Genomic DNA, 12,116 nt, shown 5'->3' on the forward strand with positions numbered 1-12,116 from the left:
TGGTCAGCACACAGTTAAACTGTAACATCGCCCACTTGAGCCATAGGGAAACATGGACACATCAGTTCTCCTCTCAGCTGTAACTGACAGCAACTGATATATTACCGACAGCAACTGATATATTTCAGTTCTGACAAAATGTTGTCAGAACTGGAAGGGATTATTGTATGAAGAAAATGGTGAGTTTCTGAGAGGAACTGATGGCAAGGTAACTATGTAATGTTCATTTGAAGTTACCTCATGTGTTTATTTTAAATAATTTTACTCAGTACATGCTCTCTTTAAGGAGTGAAAAGACTGCGGTCCTTAAGTGGCATTTTAATTATGTTTTAATGCGAAAATATAATCAACCTATTTTTGTAATAAATTATAGTTACCATATATCTTATTCACAAAACAATCAGGTGGTGCTATTTCTTTGAGACAAGCTTTCCCTTTCCTATTTGTGCTTCTACATACATTATTAGCACACGTCTGTCTATAATCATATACTGCATGTGCAAATCTTCATTAGTCAAACTCTCCTACAACTCTGAAAGTATTCATGTTTATCACTTACTTTCTGTTTTGATTCCACAAGGCTCAGTCCTCAGGCTCCTTTTCTTCTCAATATAAACCTACCATTTTATAAGCCAGCTTAATTGCTCTATATATTTCAATTGCCCATCAGAATCAGAATCAGTTTTTATTTTCGCCAAATACAGCAGGGCTATACTCTGAATTATTTGTGGTACACATGGCATAGGCATAGTATAGGAAGACAAGACGCACAATACAACAGTTGGAATTACAGTAATGGTATAGGTCTGACCCTCAGTAGTGCGGACCCCGGTCAACAGTTAGTGTTCTTCCTGCCGTGCAGGGACAGTTCAATAATAATAGTAATGATGATAATAACAATAAATGATAAATGATGATGATGTTAATGTTAATAGTGATGATGATGATCATACATGGTATACCCAAATCTATCTCTCTGCTGCTGATCTCACCATTTTTCAGCCCCCTAATTCACAAAACAATAATAATGCTGTTAATAATAAAGCTGCCAAAAATGGGCACCCACTAAATAGCGGTTGCTGGGCCGCCCGCTATGGGAACTGAGGCTACAATTAGTGGGTGCCCATTTTTGGCCGCAGGGGGTTATTATTGATCAGGGTTGGGCTGGGTTATCAGTTGCTGGGGGGAGGGGGTGTTATTAGTTGCCCAGGGAGGTCTCAGGTCAGGAAGGATATTAGTTGCCAGGGGGGAATCCGAGGGGAGAGTTATTAGTTTCCAGGGTATACTAGTTGCCCCGGGGGAGGACTATTAGTTGCCAGGGGGTTCTATGTGAGAGTAGGGAGGGGTTAGGTCATAGTAAAATATTGGCAAATATTACTGATATTTCAATATATCAATCAGGTTGTTGAATATCGGTAAAGTTACCGATACTCTACTACCGCAATTAAATTGTAAATTATCATTTAACGCCATGCCTAAAATAGCGTGTGCCATTTCACTCATATGCCTAATTCACTCTTTTTGATATTTCATGGTTAGTAAAGGTGAATGGGGGACTATGTTCACACAACTTTATTATTTGATGCAGCTGCTCCAAAATACATACTTAGTCACATAACCCAAAGATCTGTACACACTATAGAGCTGCCATCATAGTGGATGTTCTTCTGTACAGATTCATCACCTGACCACAACTGCCTCCTCATTCTGCTTCCTTCTACACTGCACATGGAGAAGGAGGGCAGAGTCAGTTCTATGTTTACAGGTATAAAAACTGATGGGTGCCTCATTACATATCCCTCCTAATTATCCCATGTGGGTGATGATGGAATTGGATTGGTGGGGCAACAGTTTAGACAGCTCATAGTCTGCTGGTCAGTAGAGATGGCCCGAACGGTTCGCCGGCGAACTTGTTAGTGCAAATCCGAGCGGTTCACGGCAAACCGTGAACACTTAGCGAGTTCGACCTGCCCCCTATACCACATCATTGGGCTAAACTTTGACCCTCTACATCACAGTCAGCAGACACATGGCAGCCACTCAGGCTGCACTTCCTCCTGGAACCCTTCCCCCCCCTAAAAAACCGCTGCAGCGTCGGCCTTGTTCTCACTCTGCTGATGTTGCTATAGTGAGAGGAAGGGACAGAGCTTGCTGGAGATAGGGAAAGCGTTAGTTAGGCTGTTGTTAGCTTGCTCCTTGCTGATATTTGTTGCTGAAAGCACCCCAAAACAGTTTTTTTGTGAGTTAATGTTCTTCTAATTTTTTGTGTGTGAATGTGCCACAGTGACTGACACTTTATATATACAGCCCTGTCTGTTGCAGCCGACCCTTGCTGTACTTTGCCAGGCTCAGCACACTGTATTATACCAGTCACTGCATACCTTTCACTGCATCTGTGTGACTGCACACTGTATTATACCAGTCACTGCATACCTTTCAAGGCATCTGTGTGACTGCACACTGTATTGTACCAGTCACTGCATACCTTTCACTGCATCTGTGTGACTGCATGCTGTATTATACCAGTCACTGCATACCTTTTACTGCATCTGTGTGACTGCACACTGTATTATACCAGTCACTGCATACCTTTCACTACATCTGTGTGACTGTACACTGTATTATACCAGTCAATGCATACCTTTCACTGCATCTGTGTGACTGCACACTGTATTATACCAGTTACTGCATACCTTTCATGGCATCTGTGTGACTGCACACTGTATTATACCAGTCACTGCATACCTTTCACTAGATCTGTGTGACTGCACACTGTATTCTACCAGTCACTGCATACCTTTCACTACATCTGTGTGACTACACACTGTATTATACCAGTCACTTCATACCTTTCACTGCATCTGTGTGACTACACACTGTATTATACCATGGTAAGTTTATCACACAGTTGAATGAATGACAGACTTGCCCTCCATAATAGATTCTCTTGCCCATACAGCAGAAAAATTAATTAAAAAAAATAGATGTAAGCTTTAACAATGGTGGAGAAAGAACCATTGAAAGTTGATAAGGCAGTCAGACATCCGAATGCGTCGTCGCCGTCACGGGGAGGTGCAATTGGCCCAAGGTTATCTAGTTAGCTCTCGTTGGCAGGTATTAGCTCTGGAATTACCACAGTTATCAAAGTAACATATATCAGGAAAAAAAATTGTAGAATTATATAAGTAACTTCAATTTTCAATTATTCAAAAAAAACAAACAAACATATTCTTCAATTTTCATCATCATAGCCTGCACTCTCGCCAATGTGCGCACGAGCACGGCCATCACTACACAAACATTGCCAATGAGAGGACCGACAGTTTATGTCTTGGGCTGGGAGTGTCAACTGACAACCCTTTGCAGCAAATGGTTCCCGGCGAACTTCCAGGGTTCGCGATCGCGGAGAACCACAAACTTTTCCAGAACTTCGGTTCGCCCCCATAGTGCATCATGAGGGTCAACTTTGACCCTCTACATCACAGTCAGCAGGCACATTGTAGCCAATCAGGCTACACTCCCTTCTGGAGCCCCACCCTCCCCTTATTAAAGGCAGGCAGCGTCAGGCTTTTCACTCACTCGTGTGCCTGCAGTAATTAGTTAAGGGATAGCTGCTGCAGACTCTCATAGGGAAAGCTTAGTTAGGCTCTTGTAGGCCTGTTAGCTTGCTCCTTGGTGATTCTTGTTGCTAAAAAAAAGCACCCCACAACAGCTCTTTTGAGAGCTAATCTTGTTCTTGTGATCTATTTTTTTTTCCTGTGTGTCCCACTGACACTTGTGTTGCATAGACAGCCCTGCTAATTCCTTCTGTGTGTGCCACTGCCAGGCCCAGAACATTCAGTGACTACTACCAGTGTGTGTGACAGGTGCACATTGTAATACCCACTGCATATACCTACCTGTTGTTCACTGTGCACCCACCCACCTACGTGAGCGCATGCAGTGTCACTGTGCCTGTCCGGTACCTGTCTGTGTGTGACAGGTGCACATTGTAATACCCACTGCATATGCCTACCTGTTGTTCACTGTGCACCCACCTACCTACATGAGCGCATGCAGTGTCACTGTGCCTTTCCGGTACCTGTCTGTGTGTGACAAGTGCACATTTAATACCCATCACTGCATATACGTACTACTACCTGTTGTTCCCTTCAGTGCACCCATCCACCTATGTGAGTGCACGCAGTGTGATATACCACTCCATGCATACCTGTTAACTGTACCTGTGTGACTGCACATTGCATTACTTAAGTCAGTGCATACCTTTCACTTCATCCCCCCTGATATGGACAAAACGGACAAAACAGGTAGAGGCAGAGGTCAAGGCCGACCCAGAGGAAGGCCACCTGGCAGGTCTGTGCGAGGTCGTGGTGATGTGATTTTGTGCGGCCCTGGACCAAAGTACAGTGCTCAGAAGAAAAATAAAATAGAAAAAAACGAGAGCTTAATATGGTGTAGTATGTTAAAGACAATTGGTAAGTGGTTTAGTGAGAGAATGTATACTCACAAACATTGGTTACCATTCAGGCAACCACTCAATAGACAGGTGAGGAGATTAGACCTGTCCTCACTCAGGATTAAGAAGCCGCTCTCTGTAGTAAAGAAACAAGAAAGGGGGTAGCAGTGAGACGCTACATCTGCTATTGCCAAAATTCTGTTTTGTCCCCACGTTTATTGCCTGATGAAGCGGGCTGGGCCTGCGAAATACATTGCACTGTTTTTGGGGTACCGTATAATAAATGTATTGATTTATATGAAGACAGGATCTCGTGTCTGCTTTTGGGAGGCAAGCCCACCACTTCCTCCGAGCAATTTTTAAAAATGTATAATGATTTTCTGTGCAGGCGCTCAACATCAAGTCTAATCAGTGATAACAGTCCCAATTTCTAATCAATAGTAACAGTTCCAATTTCTGGTTGTCTTCATAGACACTAATCAAACAGACAAACCCACACTGGGTATTCTCACCAAATCTGCAGGCTGATTGTGTTACAGATCAGCTAAAAACGCTTGTCTGATGATACCCCATCGGTCTCCAATCAAGACTTTATCTGAAACTCAAACAGGAATACAAGGACATAGCGTGATCCAGTTTACACTATATACGCAGGTAACATGCAGTGTAGCACTTCCACCAATACAGTGCCAAAAACGTGACAGCCCTCCACCAATAATGTGATGATACTGTTAACCGCTCACCGGATCCAAGTGCTGACCACTTGTAGGAGATCAGCTAATGCGCTTTATGATCCACTTTCAGGTTAAGTAGCCCTCTTCCTCACTCATGTGACACCCGCAGCCCCTTTCTTCTAGAAGAAAGGGGCTGCGGGTATCACATGAAGAAAGGGGCTGCGGGTATCACATGAGTGAGGAAGAGGGCTACTTAACCTGAAAGTGGATCATAAAGTGCATTAGCTGATCTCCTACAAGTGGTCAGCACTTGGATCCGGTGAGCGGTTAACAGTATCATCACATTATTGGTGGAGGGCCGTCACGTTTTTGGCACTGTATTGGTGGAAGTGCTACACTGCATGTTACCTGCGTATATAGTGTAAACTGGATCACGCTATGTCCTTGTATTCCTGTTTGAGTTTCAGATAAAGTCTTGATTGGAGACCGATGGGATATCATCAGACACGCGTTTTGGTGAGAGTACCCAGTGTGGGTTTGTCTGTTTGATTGGAGTCTATGAAGACAACCAGAAATTGGAACTGTTACTATTGATTAGAAATTGGGACTGTTATCACTGATTAGACTTGATGTTGAGCGCCTGCACAGAAAATCATTATACATCCAAATAGGGTGGTTACCCCCCACTGTGTGGCGATCCATATACACGGAGGGACATTTATTACAGTAATTTGTACAGATTGCCTTAAATTGGAGATATACAAATTTTATATTGAGGAGCGCTCATAGCCACATATAGATTTTAATTTTTAAAAATGTTATTGACTTTTATCCTGCTGGCGCCTCTGTTCTACATACAAGTGCTCAGAAGAAGACACGTCCCATCAACTCCCAAGATTGTCAGGATGTGGTTGACTATTTAACACAGAGCACCTAATCTTCCGCAGCCACCAGCACTACTCCAAGTACCACATCCACTACATTTGACAGTTCTCAGGAGTTACTTGGTGGGGAAATCACTGATGCACAGCCATTATTGTTACAACCAGATGAACGCGCTAAGCAAGTTACACCACCACCTCATATGTCTGAGTTAGGCGACACTATGGACGTAAGTGTGCAAAGGGGGATGATGAAGTACCTGCTGTTGGTGCAGTTTTGAAGGTGTCTGAGGCAAGCGAAGCTGGGCAGGATGATTATGATGATGACGATGATACGGATCCCACGTATGTTCCCAATAGAGAAGATGAACAGGGGGACAGTTCAGAGGGGAAGTCAGAGAAGAGTAGGAGTAGATGAGTTCCTGAAAGAAGCAGGGGGAGCTTGTCATCAGAAACAGCTGGTGGCAGTGTCCAGAGCCATGTATCGCCACCTATGGACAGCCAGCCAACATGCCCTTCAACGTCAGCTGCTGATGCCACCATAGTGCCATCACCCCAGGGGGGCTCTGTGGTTTGGACATTTTTTAATGTGCCTGCCTCAGATCGGAGCAATGCCAACTGTTCTCTATGCCTCCAAAAATTGAACCGTGGAAAGGCCAACACCCATGTAGGGACAAGTGCCTTATGAAGGCACATGGAGAAAAGGCACAAACTGCAATGGGAAGAGCACCTGAGCAAAAGCAGCACACAGAAGAAAAGCCACCCTCCTTCTACTCTTCCTCCTTCAGGTGCAGCATCTTCAGCCACTTTCTTCCTTGCACCTTCACAGCCACCCTCTTCCACTCTGCCTCTGACCTTGAGCGGTTCCTGCTCCTCTGTCCACAGCAGCCAGGTGTCTGTGAAGGAAATCTTTGAGCGGAGGAAGCCAATTTCTGCCAGTCACCCCCTTGCCCGGCGTCTGACAGCTGGCTTGGTGGAACTATTAGCTCGCCAGCTGTTACCATACCAGCTGGTGAACTCTGAGGCCTTCCGTAAATGTGTGGCCATTGGGACACCGCAGTGGAAGATACCAGGCTGCAATTATTTCTCTAAAAAGACGATACCCAAACTGTACCGTGAAGTGGAGAGGCAAGTGGTGTCATCTCTGGCACACAGCGTTGAGTCAAGGGTCCACCTGACCACGGATGCCTGGTCTGCCAAGCATGGTCAGGGCAGGTACATTACTTACACAGCCCATTGGGTCAACCTGGTGACCGATGGCAATCAGGGAGTACGTGGCTGTGCAGCGGACCAACTTGTGACACCTCCACGGCTTGCAGGCAGGCCTCCTGCCACCTCCTCTCCTCCTGCTACATCCTCTTCGCAGTTCAACTCTACTGGTGCTGCAATCTCCTCTCCAGCTACACAGCCCCAGCTCCCCAGGGCCTATGCTGCATGCCAGGTACGACAGTGTCACACCATCTTAGACATGTCTTACCTCAAAGCGGAGACTCACACTTGCTGCTCTTAACAAACAGGTGGATCAGTGGCTGACCCCGCACGAGCTGGAGATCAGCAATGTGGTGTGTGACAACGGCAGCAATCTCATTTCCACGTTGAATTTGGTAAAGCTGACACATGTACCCTGGATGGCACAAGTGCTGAATATAGTCATTCAAAGATTTGTGTCAAAGTACCCAGGCTTAGAGGACATCCTGAAGCAGGCCAGGAAGTTGTGGGGGCATTTCAGGCGGTCTTACACGGCCATGGCACACTTTGCCAAAATTCAGCGGAGAAACAAATCGCCGGTGAGACGCCTCATTTGCGATTGCCCGACTTGCTGGAATTCGACCCTCCTTATGTTCTCTCGCCTGCTAGAACAGGAGAAAGCCATCACCCAGTACCTCTACAATTTCAGTAGAAGGACACAATCTGTGGAGATGGGGATGTTCTGGCCCAACAACTGGACACTCATGCGAAATGCATGCAGGCTCATGCGACCGTTTGAGGAGGTGGCCAACCTGGTGAGTCGCAGTGAAGGCACCATCAGCGACTTGATCCCGTACGCTTACTTCCTGGAGCGTGCCGTGGGTAGAGTGGTGGATCAAGCTGTGGAGGAGTGTGAAGAGGAATAGTTACGGGAGGAACAGTTGTGGGAGCAATTTTCAGCAGAACCAGATGTTTCCTCAACACCTGCGGCAGCACAGAGAGGGGAGGAGGAGGAAGAGTCATGTGGGGAAGAGGAGTCAGACTCAGAAGATAAGGAAGGTGTTTCTTTGGAGGAGGAGGAGGAGGAGGCGGCGGCAGAAGAACAACCGCAGCAGGCGTTGCAGGGGGCTTGTGCTGCTCAAAGTTCCCGTGGTATTGTTCGTGGCTGGGGGGAAAAGGAGGACTTACCTGACATCACTGAGGAAGAGCAAGAGGAGATGGATAGTATGTCTACATCCAACTTTGTGCAGATTACATCTTTCATGCTGTCCAGCCTGTTGAGGGACCCCCGTATAAAAAAACTCAAGAGGAATGAGCTGTACTGGGTGGCCACACTACTAGACCCTAGGTATAGGCACAAAGTGGCGGACATGTTACCAACTCACCTGAAGGCATAAAGGATGCAGCACTTGCAGAACAAGCTGGCAACTATGCTTTACAGTGCGTTTAAGGGTGATGTCATAGCACAATGGAATAAAGGTACCACTGCCAGTAATCCTTCTACCATGTCTACGCAGGCAAGGACAGGATGCTCCAGCGATCTCATGGTGATGTCGGACATGCAGACATTCTTTAGTCCAACGCCTCGCCTTAGCATTTCCAGATCCACCCACCACCAACGCCTGGACTGGCAGGTAGCCGACTACCTGGCCTTAAGTGTGGATGTAGACACTGTGAGCAGCGATGAACCCTTGGACTACTGGGTGTGCAGGCTTGACCTGTGGCCAGAGCTGTCCCAATTTGCCATCCAACTTCTGTCTTGCCTTGCCTCAAGCGTCCTGTCAGAAAGGACCTTCAGCGCAGCTGGGGGCATTGTAACTGAGAAGAGAAGTTGCCTAAGTCACAAAAGTGTTCAGTACCTGACCATTATCAAAATGAATGAGGCATGGATCCCGGAGGCCTACTGCCCACCCCAAGACTAAGTCAGTCCCCACACACAGCATCTCTGCCTGCACGCCATGTGACTGCCTGCCCCAAGACTAAGTCGCTCCCCACACAGCACCTCTGCCCGCAGGCCGCTTGACTGCCTTCTCCGTCACCCTAAACAGGGTCCAGGACTCCAGGTGGATTCCTGAATTTTACTAATTTTTCTGGTGCGTGTACATGCCTGCCTAATTTTTCTTGCTGCACTGCAGCTGCAACAGCAAAACAAAAGGCATGTACATGTGCCAATTCCCCTTCGTGATCATTGCCTTGCCGCGGTGAAGGGGCTTGCGTATCACAATAAAGCAATGACTGCCGGCTAAATGAGTGTCTTGGGGTGGGGGGCACACCCAAGATAATAAGGTCGTTGCTTCATTGTGGACAGACCAGATTTGATCAGCTGGACAGTCACTGTTCTGTCATTTAGCTACCTCAGCACGGCGACAATATGGGCTGGAAAGCCGGCCTCACTTGCACTCTCATCATAGTGCGCACCAGTCCAGCACGGCCGTCACTACACTAACAGCTGTTTGCAGTCACTGCATACCTTTCACTGCATCTGTGACTGCACATTGTATTAAACCTGTCAGGCAGTGCATACCTTTTACTTGAATGGATGGCAGACTTGCCCTCCATAACAGATTCTCGTTACAGGTAGTAAAGTCGATCAGTGTCATATACAGCAGGGCCTCGAAAGACCTCTTGTATTGCTATTTTTGGTCACTACTTTGGGACGTGCATGCCATGCCTGCTGCCTTCCTTGGATGTGTGGTAGCCGTTCCTGCTCCTTTGCCCACAGCATTCCTGCTGCCTTCCTTTGATGTGTGGTGGTGGTAGCCATTTCTCAGGCTCCCACTCCGGACCGGAATCGAACCCTGATTCCCCGGAGATTACCTGTGGTCACCATGCTACTGAGAAAGTACCATAGAAAGTTTCACACAGTTGAATGAATGGCAGACTTGCCCTCCATAACACATTCTTGGCAAATGCTTTCGATTTGGTTTGTCTTGCGCTGTGTCAAGGGTCCATCTGACCACAGATGCCTGGTCTGCAAAGCACGGTCAGGGCAGGTACATTACTTATACAGCAAATGGGTCCTTACTTGGATTGGTGGTAGCCAGTTCTCAGGCTCCCACTCCGAACCGGAATAGAACCTTGATTCCCTGGCCATTACCCGTGGTCACTCACAATGGCAGACTTGCCCTCCATAAAAGATTCTCGTTTCAGGTACTGAACAGCAAGCAGAACAAGTATTTCAAAAAATAGATGTAAGCTTTAACAATGGTAGTGAAAGAACCATCGAAAGTTGATAAGGCAGTCAGACATTACCTGATATCACTGAGGAAGAGCAATCTCGCCATGGTGCGCACCAGTCCAGCACGGCCGTCACAACACAAACAGCTGTTTGCGGTGCGTTACACAGTGAGTTTGGTGAGTCAGTGTGTAGCAGTACTCTAATTACACTCCCTGATTGATGTATACACATGCAAGATGTTTTAAAGCCCTTTAGGCCTGCAATTTAGCATTCAATGTGTTTTCTGCCCTTAAACGCTGCCTTGCGTCAAACCCAGATTTTTTCCGGGACTTTTGGCGTTTATCTCACTCCGCCATGTGTTAGACCCCTTGAAACATCTTTTCCATCACTTTTCTGGCCAGCTTAAGTGTTTCTAGTTTTCAAAGTTCGCCTCCCTATTGAAGTCTATTGCGTTTCGCGAAAGTTCGTGCGAACCAAACTTTTGCGGAAGTTCGCGAACCGGGTTCGGGAACCGAAAATCGGAGGTTCGGGCCATCTCTAGCCAGAAACAGTGTTTGTAGTTTTTCAAGTTTGCCTGCCCATTGAAGTCTATTGCAGTTCGCAAGTTCGACGGTTCGCGAACCTACAATCTGAGGTTCGGGCCATCTCTACTGGACAGTCCAACTAAGCAGCATCTTACAGCAGTCAACATTACAACCCAGCTAGCTAGGTAACATCAAGTTGAAACTAGTGTGCAAACCAAGAAAACAAAGTTGTCTCTGCAACATTCTAACTCAACATAATCTGCATCAGCAAATACAGTATAGGTCCTACATTTTCTAACAGATCTTAAAATGACAATTATTTTCATTAGAGAGAGCAGTGTAGCACCACTATGAATGTTCCAAAAAACTTCCTTTAAACAGGAAATTGTAATGATTAGGTCAGCACAAACAGAGTTCTGATTATATGGTGATCTGCTGTATCACCAATAATACAGAGGCTATAACTGATTATATGGTGATCTGCAGAATCACCAATAATGCACGTATAGTAACCAGACTAGTGTGAAACTTTAATGCACAGTGGTGTTTGGTGCAACAGTACGTACTGACAGATTTGGCTATACCTCACCAGAGGAGCTGGTGGGCACTGTCAGTACAGCGAACACCTCACCAGTGACAAGGGCTCACTGGTGAGTAGAAAGGTCAGACTAATCGGGTTCGGTAACAGACAGGCAGATACAGTACAGAATCGGGAGGCAGAGAAGAAACGGTTAACAGGCAACAAGGTCAGATGGGCAAAGGTACAGAATCACTAGAGAGTAAGAATAGTCAGAAATGAGCCAGAGTCCTAAACAGATAATACCAATTTAAATCACAAATCCTATCACTGTGTGAAATCCCCGGTTTCCTCCCGGATCAAAGCACACTGGATCTAACTAAGGTCTGAGTGCTAACACGTAGTGATCGCAACAGCAGACAAAGTATGAATGAATCCTCCGAGCTTAAGAGCCCGAGGAGACCCTGAGGCACGCCCCCTGCACCCGGCCAATCAGGAGCGGCGGGCGCATGGCGTGACGTCAGCCGACCCTCCGGTCAGCTGAGCTGCCTTTTAGTGGAATAAAGGTCGTGACAGTGCGCGCGCGCATGCGTCAATGCGACCTTGTGGGTGAGAGACAAACCCGTCCTCGGCGTGCTAGACGCCCAAAGCACGGGTGGTGAGGCGGGCGGGAGGCGGGAGACAAAACGGAGGCAGCT

Source organism: Hyperolius riggenbachi, chromosome 2 (assembly GCF_040937935.1).
Source record: "Hyperolius riggenbachi isolate aHypRig1 chromosome 2, aHypRig1.pri, whole genome shotgun sequence".
In the NCBI taxonomy this organism is placed as follows: Eukaryota; Metazoa; Chordata; class Amphibia; order Anura; family Hyperoliidae; genus Hyperolius; species Hyperolius riggenbachi.